The sequence below is a fragment of the Siniperca chuatsi genome, linkage group LG7 (genome assembly GCF_020085105.1).
Source record: "Siniperca chuatsi isolate FFG_IHB_CAS linkage group LG7, ASM2008510v1, whole genome shotgun sequence".
In the NCBI taxonomy this organism is placed as follows: Eukaryota; Metazoa; Chordata; class Actinopteri; order Centrarchiformes; family Sinipercidae; genus Siniperca; species Siniperca chuatsi.
Genome location: NC_058048.1, coordinates 5,066,270 through 5,085,865, shown reverse-complemented (window position 1 = coordinate 5,085,865; position 19,596 = coordinate 5,066,270). Strand labels below are relative to the sequence as shown.

At 38.3% G+C, this 19,596-nt stretch overlaps 1 protein-coding gene across 2 annotated transcripts in view; it reads left to right on the top strand.

The window, feature by feature from the left end:
• The window catches only part of LOC122878757 (ubiquitin-associated and SH3 domain-containing protein B-like), a 50,037-nt gene that overhangs the window by 1,267 nt on the left and 29,174 nt on the right, over positions 1-19,596 (top strand). The gene's annotated exons all lie outside the window — the stretch shown is intronic.

Genomic DNA, 19,596 nt, shown 5'->3' with positions numbered 1-19,596 from the left:
AAGGCTGTATATATATATATACAGCCTATATATATATATATATATATATATATATATATATACAGCCTATATATATACAGCCTTTATTTATATATATATATATATATATATATATATATATATATATATATATATATATATATATATATATATATATATATATATATATATATATATATATATATATATATATATATATTTAATGTATATATATATATACACCTTTATTTAATCAGGTCATCTCACTGAAATAACAACATAGGAGAAATAACAAAAGGACATGTAGCATCACCCAGACATGTTCAGCTGGGTTGAGATCTGGTGACTGTAAAGGCCGGAGCATTTTTATTCACACCATTTTCATCCTCACCGAAGCATTCAGTGAGCCCTGCTGCACGGAGGCGTCTGCATTTGATGTGTTTCTCCACTCTTTTATTCAGGTCTGTCCCTGTCTGTATGCTTCGGCCATATTATTGAGGAGCTGTCATACGCAAACTATTGAGAAAACTGGAGTCAGGAGTCATGAAGTCATGACTGTGTGTGTGTGTGTGTGTGTGTGTTTGTGGAGGGGGGTGTCATACGCTTCAGGCTGTGTCTTCACTGAATGGAGGGACTGTCTTTGACTTGGCCAGATCAGTGAGTTCACATCCGTCCTGTCGGCTACAGGCTCTCACTGTAAACACAACACTAATGTATACTGTATATCAGCGGTTTGCACACTAATAAATGCTGGAATACAACTGGTAGGATTTACTCTTTTGATGTTAAGTAGTTTTGGGGGGTATATTCACTTTTTTTTTCCTTCATTGTTTATGTGTTGCTTATCAATTAGATTCCAGGAAGAAAGGAGAAATGGCTTAATCCCATCTGCTAAAGAGCACTAGCCATGCTGGCACAGCTACCAATGGGCTAGAGGTCCATGGTGTCAGACCTGTCCCTGGTGAATCAGTATGCACAGTGAAATGGATTCCTGGCTCTGATTATAGGTTTATGATTAAATGGACACTGAGTCAGTGGAGTGGGACATGATTCTGGAGCAGCACATAATTATTAATGTAACATCTGCAATACTGGATAATGTTTGTTACATACACATATACAGTACATGTAGTTTTGTGTTTAAAAGCTGTCTATTGTCTGCTAACTTGCTAATGTTAACTACCTAGCTTGCTCAGTGGCTGTTTTAAGGCTGAAGGAGGCTGAGGAGTTTTTGGAGTCAGCAGAACAAGCCGAAAACACAACACTGACTTAGTATTGGCTTATAAAGTTGATATGGCAGCTTAAAAGTGTTAGCAAAGAGTTGTCTCTTTACACATCCAGCAGACACAGCGCAACAATAACATTTATTCAGAGTTGTGTTTTTGGTCTCCACTAACACCTGAGGTGCTAAATGTTCCAAGTGTTCACCAGCTAGCTGCTAGCTTTGCCAGGCCTTCGGTGCTGGGCAGGTAGTGTACGGCGGCTTTATCAGAGTTTTTGCTGAAAGCAGCTTCTTCTTGCTGAAAGCAGGTTCTTAGAAATGTGATCAAAATATGTACTGGGTGGGACATTTTACAATTTAAGACTAAACTTGTAAGTCCTCTCTAACAGACAAACTATGTAATGGTGATACTGTTTCTTAATTGTCACAAGCATGTCTTTGGTATTTCTGTACAGCAATTTCTTGTTAGGTATCGCTGCACATACACCAATTCTGATATGTCTATGCCATTTTATCGGTCTGGCTCCATGTGTTTTGCATTACAACTCTCAGATCATTTGTTTGTCAAATGCTATGGCAATTACTGTGGCATAAATTATGTGTGATGGCTGTCATTGACCACCAGAACCTCTAATTCTTATTCTAAAGAACCTTAAAAGTAAAAAAAAAAAAATCACTTTCTGTGTACCAGAGGATTTTCCAAGGGACTCTGACACCAGCTGGTCAGAGCAGCAGATGGAAAAGCTTTCGCAAACCATCTTTGGTAAAATCAGTATTTTGTCATATTAATTAGTGAAAGTAGCTAAACAGATTTTTGTCCATATTATTTGAAGTCCGGGGGAAATCTCACCGCACTTCTCTATTTTTTTCAGTTCATACACTAAACGTTGGGAGTCTTTCCACTCCTTTCACCCAGACAGATGTCAAGAGTGTTTGTGTGTATGTGTAAATGTTTGCCAGTGTGTATGTCAGAGGAAGTGTGCTGTAGTTTGCTGTATGGACACAGCAGATGATGATAGGGCCCCAGGCAGGCCAGCGCTGGCCTAGAACACACTCCCTCAGGGAAGCCACAACCTCTTTTATATCAGCCCATGACTACTTGGCCTTGACACGGCCGCTTATTAACTCCCTTTCTCTGTCTGTCTGTCTCTCACCCTCTTTTTTTCTGTCTAGAGAGGTTGACCTACTAAATTTCCTGACCAACTTCAGGTGTCCTGGTTCTGCTGTAAAAGGATTATTTCTGTGTAGAAAGATTAAATGTATCTGCTGTTCTAGTCACGCCATTGTTTTGGTTCGGGGGCATCCCTGCATTGCTATCAGTGTTCACACAATAGAGAGTAGATACCCTCAGGCTTTGTATAATATGAGTCAGTGATATCAGTACAGGAGGATATGATTAATATTACAATTGTGAAAACCCCAAATAAAATAGAAGACTACTTTAGTAGTATTGCAGAAAAATGCTTTCCAACTAAAAACAATGTCTCATATATATATAAAAGGCTTATAACTGACATCTCACAAAATACCTGGGACACTAAGGAAAAATGGGAATTGTAATTAAATATTATAATCGAAGATAATATTGGGGAGACCTGTGTGCAAGCTGTCATAAAGGAATCAATAGCCAATTATGGAAAGAATTTGACTGGAAATCAAAAATCTGGTATTTTATTACACCTGTCATCATTTCTTCATATGTGACGGAACCTTCTGCGGCATTATGTTGCAGACACTGTGGGAAAATAGGGGACCACGCACACATCTTTTGGGACTGCCCAATAGCCTTTTGGGTTCTGGAGAAGTGTTAAAGAAGAAATGTATTATGTACTGTGGATACTTTTATTGATTGCCAAGAAAATGATAAGGATGCAAAACCACCTACCATAATCCAGTGGTTGCAGAGACTAAAGCGGGTTTTAGTAAGTCTACAACTACAAAGGTGGACTTGTGTTACACTGTACCTAGCTGTTTAACTAAGTGAGATGGGTTGTTGTAACAAAACTGTGATATTATAATGGAGTACCGCCGAAAATGCCTTTATGTTCCGCTGTAACTGACCCTGCTCTGCTGCAAATGCCCCCTTTTGTAATTCTTTCTTTCTTTCTTTCTTTCTTTCTTTCTACCTTTCTACCTTTCTTTCTTTCTACCTTTCTACCTTTCTTTCTACCTTTCTACCTTTCTTTCTTTCTACCTTTCTTTCTTTCTACCTACCTACCTACCTACGTCAGGGAATGTTTTGTTCTATAGATGAAAAATGTTATAAAAAGTTCCACAAAAAAATATTATATAATAATATGAATTGTGGCAGAAATATGAAATGCAGTTTTTACTTACAAATGTTGGACTTGGGATGATTATTCAAATATTGACTCAACTAAGGCTGGATATTTAACCTGGATACTTTTTGAGTATTGGGTGTAGCGCTGAGTATCAAAAACTGTTTCGCCAACGCTTCATCAGGCTTGTTTGTCAAACGCACACAATTCATAAGACCAAATAGGAAGACTGTCGTAGACGGCAACAGGGCATGCGCAAGGGGTCAGACAGACATTTTAAGAACGCCCCACTGAAGTACAAGGCTCAGTGATCAAGACATTTCTGACAACGTAACATTCAAGATACAGCACCATAAATACAATTTTTGATGATTCTCAAAAGAAGCATTTATACTGCTGTTATATGTATATAAACATTGTGTGGGGTCCCATAGCTTGGGGGTTAAGACGCTAACCACGAAGAACGTCCCAACGAAGCTGGGGATCTTTGTTGCATCTTTCTATCCCTTACTTCATGTCATCTCTCTATTTAACATTGTGTAATATATATATATATATTCTTTCTTACAATGTAGAGTTTTCTAATGTGCCATTTAAGAAACTTTTTTTCAGTTACTGTACATAGTACTGCTGTGATTAACAACTGGCATTTCCTTCATCTTGGAACCAGGAAATGGCTGTAGGTCTACTGTCCATCGACTCCAGGTTAAATCACTCAAAGAAAAATCGATTGTGCCCATTATGCTTCTGTCCTGGGAGAAAAGGCTTCCGCCAAGTCACAAGGTGCATCTGTCCGAATTTTGAAAATGACAGTCTTGTGCACGTCAGCTAAAGCTGTTAATGTGGCGATCAATTAGACATGAAATAAGCAAGAGTCATGCTTGTTTTTACAAGAATAGTCTGACTGGGCTGCTTAAATATCTCTGCATGTTGGCAAAGAATGATGAGAGCGTGTGTATCATTGGGAGCTAAAGACAGAAAACTCAGTAAGTATCAGATCCAAGGTCAAAAACAAGGTTTTGCTCAGGAATAGCTATGTCATCATGAGACATCAGACATATTCTCAGTCCATGCATTTAAAAAAAAACAAAAAAAAAAAAAACGACACCAACATCTCTCTCTTTGTTGGAAATATGATTAAATGTTTGCGAAGACTTAAAATTCTGTGACTTATATTCTGTTATATACTGCTGTGCAATATACTCTTTTCAGTTTAAAATTCCCTATTTAATGATATTTATTCATACTTCTATTACTGCTGTGCAATATCCACCGCCTCATAATCATCTTAATCTGCTTAATTACTTACTACTTATATTATTACCATTCATTGTATTATTACCATACATACTTATCATCAAATCATTAAATCCACTTTGTATTTTACACTTATTTTAATTTTGTACTTATGTGTACTTAATTTATCTTGCCTGTATTATATTTGATTTGCTTAGTGCTTCTATTCCTGTGTGCACTGACGTGATTGTGAGCTGCTGTAACAAAAGAGTTTCTCCTCGGGGATCAATAAAGTATTTCTGATTCTGAAAACAAAAAAGCTTTTTAATCAACCAGTCGTAGGTTATATGTCTTTTTGCTCTCCGTTTTCATTATTTAACTAACAGTGTTATTTATGAATCGTAATATGTAAAGTAAATGCTTCAGAGTTCTAAACTTCAGTTATAAATCAAATGTTTGTCTCGACAACACGTCTTTTTTAGACTTATCACAGATGTTCAATCTATATCTCGACTAATTTTGAAATGGTATAGGGTTAAATGATCAGCTCAGTCTCCAACTCCAGTTTTGTATTCCTCAGTCTTGTAGTCAGTATATCCGGGTTCCAATGGCAGTAGGCAGAATTATACGCACTGAAAAGAAATAGATCAGTAACTGAAAGCTTTTCATTGCTTCACCGCAGTATCTCCAATCTGCTTTCATTGTACCCACAGCTGTCTTATTAGTAGATGGGATCAGTATCTTGAGATCTAAAGTTTTGGGTTAATAATTTAAGTTAGTTCTCTGTGTTTGAAACTGTCATCTTTTGAGCTTATACCCCCACTAGAGTAGACGATATCCAGAAGATGTTTCATAAGACTTAACAAAGTATGCCTGATAGCACTTCTACATAGCACAGATAAAATTGGACTGAATTCGCATTGCAGTGTTTTGTATTGATGTACCAATGCCGTATTTACTCACTTAACAAACACTTAGAGATCTAGAGGCAAACTTGGAACCTATGTGACACTGTATATGTGGCCTTATTTTATTGCTGTTGTCAGTTTATGAAGTAAGATTTGAGTTCTTCTTTCAAATAGACGCCCACTCACTTCCTGTGTAGATAATGTGGTTTTTTACAATTGCTATACTGGTCATAAAATTGTATACTGTTACATTGAGAACTGTAATGCTTAACTTATGTATCTTCTGGGCCCCAGATGTACAGTCAAAAACACTTTGACAGATCAACACCCAACATATTTGCATTTACAGTGCCATATTTGCACTACACTTTCTCACTGCTGATTTAGTGTTTTCTCTCCCATTTCTCAACAGCTGTCTACATAGGACATGTATTTTCTGAATAGCTCAGCTCAAGGGTTGCGTATTTGCTGATTTGAAGGAGGAAAGGAAAATGTCTACATACAGTACTTGGTTTCAAGTCTGCTACATCTGCGAGAGCTGCATACAGTATATCCCAGCAATGGGAACTCTAAAGTGCTGTGGAGTTGGTAACTCATGAATTATTGAGTCATTCCCTTGTTTTTTTTTAGCCCAGTATCTTTGTAATGCCTATTCTTCTTTCATTCTGCCTTCACAAATTGGTCCCATCTCTTTGGAAGTATTTGAAGATGATTGTAAAATCAAAACGATTATTTACATTTGATGTGTCATCATTATATGTCTGCCTCAATAGGGAGCCTCTAACAAGGTCATATAAATGTCATTAGTCTCCTTCCTGAAATAGGATATAGCTGCTGTCATTCACTGGTGCACTTCCACTGCAGCTCTGTGATCATATCATGGTTCATTTGAAGCTCTGTCCGGAAGCAGGCAAACAGACAGCACTATCAGATTATGGAGCCATTGTCTCCACTCAAATATCTCACCATGGTTGTATGAAATTCAAAGTAGTGCAGCTGCTGGGGTGCAGGCAGGTTTGCATTATAAATTACCCACAAGCAAATTTTGTATACCTTCTATAAGAAGAGCCTCCGCTAATTATAGTTTATTTAAAAGCCTCTTCTTTTGCCTTATATTATAGCCAACTTGTGTGTGATTATTGTCACAACAGTCTTAGAGGTTTATAGTGACCCACAGTATTCACTTTGCACTAGTTCCAAGCTGATTTCACAGTCATTCATTATTTGACTCCTGGAAGCAGAGGCTCGGAGTCAATATCAGCTTGTGGCCTCAGGCACAGATGGAGACATATAACTTGAGCAGCAGAAAAGGGACAAGTGTACTTGTCAGTTAGCATCAAGGTTTGAGCAATGTGGATTTTTGAAGGTTGATACTAATAGGTCAGTAGGTTGCTAATATCTTAGGTTTGAAGTTACCATTTTAATGCCTTAAATATCCAATGTAAAAGTATACAGTTATTTTCGTATTCCCAAAGTATATATTGTTAATTGTGTATATATAAAGCATTTAGTTATGTTATTCATGGAAGGGTAGAACATATTTTGAAACAGCATTTAGATCATACTGGGATACTCAAACTCTTAATAGTAATGTTTTTTTTTTTTTAGATGTGTAAGCAGCTTCTCAAGGCAGGGTGAGGCAGGTTTTACTGCTAATTGCTGCACGTTCTGATTTATTCTTTAAGCGTTTTTCCGTTGCACTTGAGTACATAGTACATTTGTTTTAATACATTCGTTTTTATCACAACACCAAGTTTTCCTTCTCAGCCAAGTGTAAAAACATTTCTTGCAATATTTAGACTTTTTGTCACATTTTGTCACCGTTTCCACTCAGGTTTATTTATGCGCAAATTGAAAATGCACATAAAAACATGTGGCTGGAAACACACTCATAGAGGAAAGACATATATGACACATAGTGTTTTATTCTAACACCCTATTATAGCTCTACCTGTTCTAAAATAGAAAATGTTACCAGTGCAGGATTATTGCCAAAATACATATTGACTCCACTAGCTGTGGTAGTGCTAACAAAGTTGGCTTATGCTTTCTGGCTGCTGTCATATTTTTAATAAATGGGCGACATCAGCCGCGTGTGTCTGTCTACCCTCAGTAAGCAGCTCCCAGGACGGCTGTCTGCTTACAGTTGCTGAGCCAGCAGCAGGTTTCATATAGGCCTGGAGGCTGCTAGGATTGACAGCTGCCCTCTGCCTCCCTTCTGCACACCCCCCCCCAACCACAACACTCCTCAGTCTCACCGCCAGTCTCACACTGTTTCTTTCTCTTTAGCTCAGTACTTTGATAACATGTTTATCAGAAACAATATTGTCAGTTGTCATAATATTAGTTACAAATGACCATTATAAGTTACCAGAGTACAAAATGGTGACCTCTGACAGGCAGCTGTTGATACGTTCATCTATTAAATTATATGAATGAAGAAAACTAAGAAATTGTCTATCATTTACTGTATAAAGCTTTTAACTTTTACTTTATATGTGACTAAAAGACATTATTCATTGAATTTTAGCAATACAATTCATGTACTCAAAGCATATCACAGGAAAATGCAAAATAATTTGGTGCAACACATCAGATATTTGATTTTATAGTTCATAATTACTCTTATGATTATTATTATTATCAACATAAAAGTGATCTAAAACACTTTGCAAATTGAGATCATGTAGATGTGTTTATTCAAAAGCAGGTCAGACATTGTGTCTGAACAACCCTCTAACTCACTGAATGAATTTGTTCTACAGATGGATTCCTCTGAGTTTGGGAGTCCTTGGAATATAATATTTGTATCTGTTGTGCAGCTGCATCAGGACTTGGCTGTTGTAGAAGTCAACCTGGAATGACTACTTATTATCAGGCAAAATGTTTAAAATGGAGCGAGGGGTGCATGGTGTAAATTTCCCGTCGACCACTGGAAACACTCGATTCTCAGTAGACACAAATAGACATGAAGCTGATCATCTACATCTAAGAAATGATTGTAAAATCAATATGCAGAGAAATAAATTTGTATTTGTTACAGTCATAGGTTCTAAAAAATCATTGAAAAAATGGAGAATTCTAAATGAAATGTTGCAGTCAGGCTGCGGTGTAAAATTTTCAGTCGAGCAGCCTGTTGTGCATTACAAATAATATCGAAAGTAAGTTACATGGTAAGCTAAATGTTACGCACCCAGTGAGTTAGTTAAGTTAAGCTGTGGCTGTTTAGGATAGACAGTAGTACAGCTGCCACTATAACAAAGAGAACTGTGAGAAAAAAGGTTCTCTCTAAATGTGCAGACAAACTGCAGTATGCTGACATCTTTCTCACACAGTGATCTGCATATCTTGTTCATTTAGATGTTCCCTACCTAATGGTGCGTCACAAGTTATCTGGTCAGATATGGCTATAAGACCTATCTCGTCTTCAGTCAAATTAGGGGAGACAAACACACATTGAATAACTTTCGTGATATAATCACATCTTTTTCTTGTCATTATGACATAGCAAGTTACTTAGTTTTAATAAAAAGCTTTTGTTTTTATAGCGAGATAAGTTGTTATTCATTATAAGACAGAACTTTTTGTATGTTGCTATAACCAGTAAAAGATCCTGTCGAAGCAAACACTGTAGCACTTTTTCAAATCAGTAATCAGTTGAATGGAGTGAATTTATAATTTATTTATTAATCTATTTTCCTATCTAATTTATATTCTAACGCTACCAAGGCTATTGAGTATTTCAAGGTTGGCATGGCCTTGAATTTCTGCATAATGTCATGTATAGTCATTATTTCTTATAACAGTTTTTCAGTGACAAGTCAATCCTACTGGGATTTCCCCAAATCTCATTGTAGAATACCCTCTGACAGAGTGCTTTACTCCACGCCGAAGGCCTTGTATTCATGCAGCCTTTGGTTTCCCTCCAGCTGATTAATGACAAATAACACTACCTCCTAAGATTCTGTCTGATGTACAGCCCCTTACATTTCAAATCTATTAAGACAATACTGTCACCTGTGCTCAGTAATAGTAGAATCTCATCATGTCTCACACCAAGTATGAAATAAAACCTCATTTGTGTAAATGAGTCATTGACAATTTGTCTGATATGGACCAGAGTGCCTTGTCTTTAGGCAGTCATTGTCTTATTTGGCTGCCGTCAAATAAGACAATGACTGCAAAGGTTAAAGTAATCTAAAGCCAGGCTATCAGTTGTTCTAGTTTTAGCAGCTACTGTCCAATTTTGTGGTCTTCTTTTAAATCCCACAGTATTATTTATTCTACTTGTATACTTACACACTTGAATTATTGCAATAGTAATGCTAGTGGATGGTGTGGTCTTATTTCTGTTGAGCTAAATGGGTCTTAACAGAGCCTTTATGTATCTGTTCCCCCCCGGACAATTGGAGGAGAAATCTGGTCTGGGACCTTAGTCGGTACCAATGTTCGGCCCAGGTTATCTGGTAATGTGAGAGGTTTACAGATCCTTAAATCTCCCGAACTGCTCGCAGACTCATCTCATCATTTTTCTTCCTTCTGCAAGTTGTTGCAGCGCGTCAGTCTCCGTTTGGTTTACATCTGCTTCCCCACGAGATCCCGACAGATCACATCAGGTGGCGTATTGCTCCCTCTGGCACAATAATCTTAATGATATCCTGTAGTGTGTGTTGCCCCATTATTTTCCAATCTTGTAGTGTGAGCATGTTTGAGATTAGAGAGAAGAACATCTGTGTTTCTTCTTATGTGCGTGATGCAACCCGACTTCATAATCGGTTCGGATTTTAAAACTCCTGTAGTCTGAGTCTGGCTTTAGGTGATTAAGCTGTAGTTCTACCTATTTTCAGAAAAAACTGCAGACCACTAAGAAGGATCATGTCACCATCTTATGATACAGAGATCCAGTGTATACTGTAGATGATGCTAGTTTTCTTTCTTTAAGATTAAGATTTAAGATTTTGACCATGACGTTTATGCCTTTACCAGAGCATACTGTAGCAGAAAATGGGGACATTTGGAGAGCTTTCAGGAAACTATATATTAACAAATGTGGAGTTCATAAAATGAAGGTGAAAAGTGATTTCATGAATTCTTTGATAGCAATGGAGGCCTTTCCTTGTGTGACTGTTAAGGTGTTGAGGTCATCTTGCTAGCACGTACTATACCCATGAGCATTTGACATTTACCCACTTCAGGTAAATAAATGAGCAGTTCCAAACATTTGCTTACTGTGAAAGTAGACAGCAGTCACTGCCTTCGTTTGCATGTATCTATCACAGAAACTGGCCGCCATAGAGGATTGCAATAGATCCAATTGGCCTTAATGTCACATAATCTGAGCTCGGCTCTTACCCAGAATCCTAAAGCAGTGACATCATTAAAAGACTCATGTGAGATAGAGGTACAGAGCAGGGAGAAGTTTCATTGTGTCTATGAGTCCAAATGGCTGCTGGGGCTGGTTAGAAAGTCGTTTGGCTATCAAATGTAGCAGTTTAGAAGCAATTTATCGCTTGTCACTACATTTCACCCAGAGACGAGTACATGTGGGAGAAGTTTGACTTTAGGGCTCTCTGGCAGAAAGGCTTTCTGCCTTTCTTTTCTCCTAACCCTAACCAAGCAGTTTGGGTGCCTATACCTAACCCAGTAGTAAGGCTTTGTGGCAGAAATCCCTGAGGGCAAACTTCTCCCATGTGCAAGACGAGTCCGAAAAGGCCCCGGGGAATTGCTTTCTTCCAAAGATTCCTTTTTCCCAAATTTTCTAATGCTTTGTATTAAAATCAGTGCTGTACTATTTTAATTCCATTATCTTAAACTTTTCTCTGTCTTGTGGGCATTTTAACCCTGACTTGTCCCTTCTCGTTGATGTTTTGACTCAAACTTGTCTAATGGGCGTTTTGACTCTGACTTGTCTCATCTCGCAGGTGTTTAGACATGGACTTTTCCCGTCTCGTAGGTTTTCTGACTCAGAGTTTTCTCTTCTCCTGGATGTTTTGACTCTGACTTGTCTAATCTTTTGGGTATTTTGACATGAACTTGTCTCGTCTCGTGGGTTTTTTGACAGTAACTTGTCTCATGGGACTTTTCTCATAGGTGTCTTGACTTGGACTTGTCTCGGTCTGTGACACCAGTCTCACCTGTTGTAGTGTATGGTCTCAACCAAATCTAGCTGACTGAGTCAAGTTACTTTTTCCATATAACAACCAAGCATCCTGTGTACGTGTAGTTTTATGCACACGTGGAAAGATATAATCTCGAAACTGGTCATACTTATACTTGTGTGGGACTTGTCATCTAAGTGGTCTTGAATACAGCCCTGATATCACACCGGACAGTTAGGTCCAGGTGTGATATGATGGATATGATGCAGTTTATTAAATATTTATTGTAGAATTGTTGTACACTAGTTGTCTATAGGAAGAAATGATGATGTGAGGTTTCTAATTTAATTTCTCTTTCTCAGTTTTTTGAGTCTTACTATGCACGCTCAAATTCATAAAGCATGCAGCCGGCTGGCTGGCAGAGCTGCATCTGCAGTGTGAGTGCAAAATAAGAGTGAAATCAGACTGCTTTGAACACTGCCAAGTCTGGTTAGCCATATACTGGAAAAGAGGAATGTCCTTGTCCCATGGTTCTGTCACTGTCAGAGGGCCCCTCTCACTCTCTTAAACGCATACACATGCACACACACACAGGCACACACAACTAATCTGTGAACACAGTTGCTGTTTTTATTTTGGTTTTGTAAAGGAGGGCACTATGGGGTTGAAAGGATCAGGAACTAAAGTAGATTTGATGTGGCATTTAATCTCATGCCCAATTTGATGTAGACTCGGTGTGTGTGTGTGTGTGTGTGTGTGTGTGTGTTCATTCACATATAATCTGTGGGTGGCTGTGCCCTAATGTGCTTGGTACTTGTTTGCTGCTGTTTGCATGTGTGTGTGTGTTCATGTGTCATCTTCTGTCAGGGGCTTTTATGTGTGTGTGTGTGTGTGTGTGTGTGTGTGTGTGTGTGTGTGTGTTCAGTGATGACTGAGCCATCTGTGCCTGTAGTACCTTTGCCAATACAGCGACTGGAGCAGCTCCAGCAGCCAGCGTCCTCTAGCTCCTGCCGTCTGCCCTCACATTCACTTCACTGAGGCACGACAGGAAGCTCCTCCATCTTGGACCGGCTTCCTGCCCCATTCTCCCTCCCACTGCGCTCCAGTAATCCTGCTGGATGACTGGATTGAAATGATTGGGGAGGAAAATAGATTTGATGAGACATTTAATTACAGGCCTTTTTGGATGTGGATATTGCTGGTGTTAATGAGCGTTTCGTAGAACCAGACACTAAAGGCTGGTTGTATTCCTCCATATTTATGAATTTGAGACCACTGCAATGCATTTTCATATTTTTAGTGAATCTTTATTTGTTCTTCCTGCACCCACTATACTCTGTAGCACTACAGATAGCATACCACATATCCAAATGCAGCAGAGCAAGCATCAGTGTGAAAAAAAAAATAGAACAAGAATCTGCTGTTTCCTGAGACTCAGGATGACCAAGCTGATATGGAGATAAAACACAGATCCTACGTGACTGCACTCCAATTCTAATGTTACATGATATCTAATCTGTCAATACTTTGGACTTAAGAGAAAGGCAACAAGAAAGCTTTAAAAATAGAACTGACTCCACCTCTAGTAATAGTTATCATATTTATTATTAACCTGGGTTGCAGCGTACCATGGTCTTGTTGCTTTTTTAAGAGCCTTTCATATTGACGTAAATATAATTTTTCATGTTCTCTTTTGTCATGAAAATAGTTTGACTGAAAGACATTACGTCACTGGCAGGAAGTATCACCGATTGAAAGCTTCAGCCTTTCCTGCAAACCATCGAAAACCGTCAGTGCTAAATGTCACATCAGTATCTGTCCTTAAACTTACTTTCTGTATTTATTTTCAATTTTAAATAATTTCTCCTGCAAGTGTGTGTCATTCCAGACTAAAACAACATCTATTTATCATAAAGAACATCCGCTCTTACTTAAACCATGTTTAATATTTCATTTGTGAAGTGTGGTTTCTGATTGTGTGGGCGGCAGGCTGAACAAGGTGTTTCTTTACAACATAATCATAACAACGGATATTTTTATCACCCCCATTTTTATATACATGATGACATTGACATGAGGATTTTTCCACTGGCCTTGGAAAAGCATTTATATTTTATACTATCACTTACATATTGAAACAGGAAGATTTAGTGGGGTGGAGGAAGAGGACCTGTGAATATCGTGAACTTAAAGAGATGGAAAATAAAGTTCATTTCAATCTCTGTTGTTATGATTTGCAACTAACATCGTTTAAAACATTTCAAATTCCACATTCATATTTGTTTATAATTAAGAATGAAGCTTTAATTGAATACTTTTGACAATGTTTTAGCATTTTTAAAAATATTTTAAAAGCTTGGAATTGGATGATAAAATGTGTATTATAGATTGTTCATTATTTATTAACTGTTAGCTTGTGGTGTGTTTCCTAATACACGTACTGTCAAATGCAAATAATTTTTTTAAAAGTGTTATATTCTCTCCTTATATCATCGTCATAGTATCTCTTTCGAATGGTAGATCTCTCAATATTGGAAAAAATGTTTTGTTGCATGTGGCATATGCACCTTGTACATCTATTCTGCTGTGAACATAATGTCTTTCAGTAAGCACACTTGGCATGTTATAGTTCATGCATGTGCTTCCAAATGTTGCGTGGGATGAGAACAATTGTGTTTAGTGCTCCAGTTAATAGGAGCACTGTTAAATGGTTTACTCTCGTGAGATGTTAGTCAAAAAATGATCATGGTTTGGTATATGAAATGTAAATGATTGAAAAGGGAAAGAATTCTGTCTGACAGATAACTGTCCTGTGCAACAAAAAAACATATTAATTTTGTTTTGTTACAAACACTGTGACGTGGCCAAGTTTATGCTCTGCACCTTTATTAACATATCATATGAATATGTGATAAAGGGCCAGCATTTAACTGGTTCATTTGTGAGAACCATAATCTTCAGTCTCCACTGTTTTCTGTAATAATCTTAGAAGCATGAGCTTGTCTCGCAGTGTGTACAGCCTTGTTATAAACAGTTAAGGTTTCTTATTAATTATAGGATGAACCGGTCTGGTTTTCTTCCATTTTCTTTCAAGTGCTGTTTGTGATCTCTTGAGTGCTTGAACAGAGTTGTTAAACTGTGGTGGTGTTCTGTCTCGCAACCACAACCTGTTCATTTGGTTGTTACCACTTAACTTATTCGCCTATGTGAACCTATTATCTCACGAGTGGATTAAATGAGATTATAGATTCAGAGAACTTAACGCTGCATCAGTACATTTTTTTTTTACATTAACACTGAATAAAATGCCATGATAATGTGAAAGGGGTCACTCACAATGATGAAGAGAATTATCACCCAACGCTCCAGCTCTACACAGCTTTTCAGCCCCTTTTAGCTTATTGTTTTTGGTTACATAGCCCTAGAATTTACAGCATCATTCAATCTCACCACTATTGGACACAGTTTACATCAAAGAAAAACTTAGATTAACCCCCTGTACAGTAACAGCCCAGCACCAGATGGCAAAGTTAGCAACCAGCTGGTGAGGAGATTGGAACATCTAGCAGCTAATGAGCCAGATATTTCTCTCAGGAGTGGGTAGAGACCAAAATAGAGCTAAAAGGAGAGTGAATATTGAATTTACATTCATCAGGTGGACAGAAACACGACTCCAAATGAATGCTAATGTTAATTATGATATGAAATTAGACAATTGTTTGCTAGCTTGTTAGTCATACCGACGTTGTAAGGCAATGAAAAGTGGCCAAAAAAGATGAACGCAGTTTTAATCAAAGCCATGCAGATTATGGTGGATTTAGTTAATGTTTTTTGGTTTAATTGTGACTGGCCTTATTGTAATCATGATATGTAGATTATATTTCTAGACAGAAATGGAGGTACACATTGACATATTTTTTTTATAGCAGTAGACCTTACAGTGATGACAGAAATATGATGTTCTTCTGGCCAGTGAGAAAAGTGCCAAGCTTTTATGAATGTCGTGTATGTGTGAACTACTTCTGTGTATGAATGAATATGTGTGCATAATTGGACTTGAATCAGTGAGTGAATAAGTTGTCTGAACACTGAACACTCTCTGTGGGTTTGGGCGGCTGGAGTGTCTGTAGTCTTTCTCCAGCAAGGACCAATTAGGATTTATGAGATGGGAGGACAAACAACACAGAAATTAGTTGTGAAAGATTATTGTTTCCCTGAAGACGCCAGCAAAAGGCTCTAAACCCAGAGTTCATTTTCACCATAAATAACAAACAGGCTGAATCTCCTCTTATTACTGAGCAGATTAGAGTTTTAGTTCTACAGACATTTCCTGGAGGCAGAGCTGGCCCAGAAGCACGAGTCATTTCACAGCACAACTATGATTAAAACATTTGTACAATATAATGTGTACCAATACAAGGGCCCTGCAATAAATGCTACCTTAGTGAAGCTTATAAGGTTCTGCTTTTGCTAAGAATGTGTCAGGTTTCAACTCTTGGTTATAAACAATATAAAGTGGTTATGATATTGCAGAGTCAGAGTCTGGTTTGTGTGGAGCCTGAAAGTGGTCAATATTAAATAAATAAGTTATTATGAAATAAATTGTCAAATGACTCTCACCTCTTTTAAAAACTGAGCTTAGCGGTGTATGATGGTGAAACTGACACTACTTCCTCAGAGCGTTGTAAACATTAGAATATGGTAACATAAGCATTACGTGTCTTTTTACATATATAGCGTTAGGAGTAAATACTTGTTTTCAGATACAAGAACAGCCACTATACACACATTTGGGTCCGCAATTATTTATTTATCGGCAGAAATATAAATGTGCAAAATACAGCGTTTGTGTGCTTCAGCAGGGAGGCATGGGACGACCGCTGCTGGTGGTCGCAGGAGGAAACACACTAGTCTCTGCAGCCTGCAGTTCAGAGAGCCCGTCCCTTTCATCTGAAAAACATGTTGGAGAAAAAAAAACCTTTGTGTCTCACTTTGATGACAAATTAGATATAATCTTGTACGATAATTCTTTGACTGTATTACTAATGCACTAAATTTGGTCACAGTTGTTGAGCTTGCTTGCAAAAGAGAGGCCAGGGATATGTTATTGGCTGAAAGGTAAGGCGGCGGTTACTGGTGACAACACTAGTGTTATGAAAAGTATGAAATAAAAAATTACATTGTAAAAAAGGGGGAAATTCGAAATGAAAATTTCTATAATTAAATAAAAATGAACTCCAAGAAAACTGTTGAATGAAAATGATTATAACAAGGTTAGTTTTTAGTGATTTCTTGAATTATTTCACAATTTATTGGTCCATGTATATATTTTACACAATAAATTCATATGGTTATTTAATATTAAACAATTTTTCCATCATTTTGAAGTATTTTTTTACAGTATCAGAAGTTAAACTGTGACATTGAGTCTTGTATATATTGTATGCTTTACAAGCTAATGTCTTGTAAATCATGTAAAGTGTAAAACATCAACATCCCTTACGCTTAACTCAATCATCCATGCAGAAATGCACAGTCATTTGAATGCATCCATTATTTAATTTGTTCATAGTGCTTTATGGTGTTAGTGTGACTACAACATTGCAGCCAATAAATGGGATGGAGGCAAAGAAAAAAAATGTGGAGAAAACCCTACATGTTTAAAATTGGCACAAGTTGGCACAAAATATAAGCCAGGAGCAGCTTAAATCCAAAAATATCTTTATGGGGATTTGGCCTGATCTTAAGTAACCAGTTTGAGCTCAAGTGTAGCGTATATGTGTGTGCTTTTGTGTGGCTTGAGCCTCCCTGGAACAATGTACAGTAACACAGGAAAAAGATGATCAGTTCTATTATTGTGAGGACGGAAGTTTGTATCCCCATCCGCCACACAAATCACAATGCTGGCTCAGTATAGAAACAATGACTCTGAGAACAAACACACACCTCTGCCAATACAACCAGAGCTACTAAAGCAGCTTAGGAGCAACTTTGAAAAACCACACATTCGCCACACTTTCGAACACACTGCACAGACTGCTTTCAGGCATCTCTTTTCTGCTGGTATTTTAAGCAGCATGTTGGGCTGAAAGCAGGGATGTAGAGTAGTGAACAGTAAATATTTCAATTCAGTTTGTACTTTGTAGAATCTTTTTGCCTGACATATCTTTATAATTCATAATATAAGCTCTATATGAAGAAGATGCTTTTGCAACTTTTTTCAAAAAAATATCTAAAAAATATATTACTTTGTAGGCTACCGCAAGTGCTGACCCAGATCCCCAATTTGTATTTTCACATAATTAGCACAAACTTGTCACCAGACCTATTTCTATTTCATTTTTAGCTCAGTTTTTAGATTCAGGTTAGCTTACATTATGTTAATAGATTTAGGTCACGCTCATATCAATGAATCCAGCTTTTCTTGGATGGAACACTTTCCTGCTGCTTCCAGTGACCATAACAACACTAGAAATTAATTTTGGCAACGAGGAACCAGGCTTGATAACAAGTTCAAGATTTTTTCCAGTTGTAGCCATGAAGTCAATTGGGTCACTTTCTAATAAGGCACCCTTTATGAAGGGGTTTGTAAGTTGTAATATATGGCTTTATTGACGCTAAATACATTTTTTGCTAATGTTTTAAAAATCATTTATAAGCCTTATATAATAAGAGCAACATTAGGGTTGCCAGGTTGTGAAAAATGCTGCTAAGTCATTTTTCACTTATTGCCATCTAGTCTGTGTGTGCTGTGTAGTGGTATGTGGAGCCAAATGCAGAATACCAGGAAGTGGTATGAGGATGAGGTAGCCGGATGACTACAGTGTTTATTGGGTGGAGTGGTAGGCAGACAGGCAGACACAGGTCCAAGTAATAGAGAATGGGTTACCAGCTGGCAGTGGTGGAAACAGGGAAGCAACTCCAATGAGGCTAACCAGTCCAATAGGGACTGGAGGCTGCTGCGATCCAGGCGAGCGACTGGGCAGCAGGGCAGGCTCCTGGGGGTTTTCCCAGAAGGCGCCAAGACAGCAACAGACTGAGGTACCCCCTGGCTTGCAGGCTGAGATGCTGACTAGCAGGCAGGGTTGCAGGCTGGGGTGTCTGGGTATGAAGGTTGTCCGTGAGCCACACAGGGATGGCCTCCCTCAGCCCAGGCAATGTCGAAAGTCTTGTTTCTACCCGACATCTGATTGTCTCTCTGCGGGGCTCGTCGCGTATTTCCCCCCATATGTCCTTTAGGCACATCAGATCACGGACCACCTGGTCTGCTTCCTCGGAAAGCTCTGCTGGATCCATGATTGGTTGGATCATTCTGTCGTGTGCTGTGTAGTGGTATGTGAACCCAAATGCAAAATACCAGGAAGCGGTATGAGGATGAGGTAGCCGGATGACTACAGTGTTTATTGAGGATGAAGTGGTATGCAGGCAGGTACAGGCAGACAGACCGATAGGCAGACAGTCAACAAACAGGCAATAGGCAGATAGGCAGACACAGGTCCAAGTAATAGGGAATGGGTTACCGGCTGGCAGTGGTGGAAACAGGGAAGTAAGTCCAATGACCAGTCCAATAGGGAGCAGGCAAAGGTCAAAATCCAGACTCCAGACACGGTCCAAGGGAGACAAAGAATCCAAAACAGACTCACGGTAAGAATGCCGGGGAACTGGGCACAGGAACCAGGTACAACCAAAAGTGCACAAGACAGGAACAAACACTCAAGACAGGAACCACAATGATCTGACACTGAACCAAGGAAAAGACCTGGATTAAATATACTAAGGGAGGTGAGACAACGAGACACAGGTGCAAACAATCAAGGAAAGGCCAACAATCAAAACTGGAGGGAAAGCAAACAGACAGGAAGTAAAACCACAAG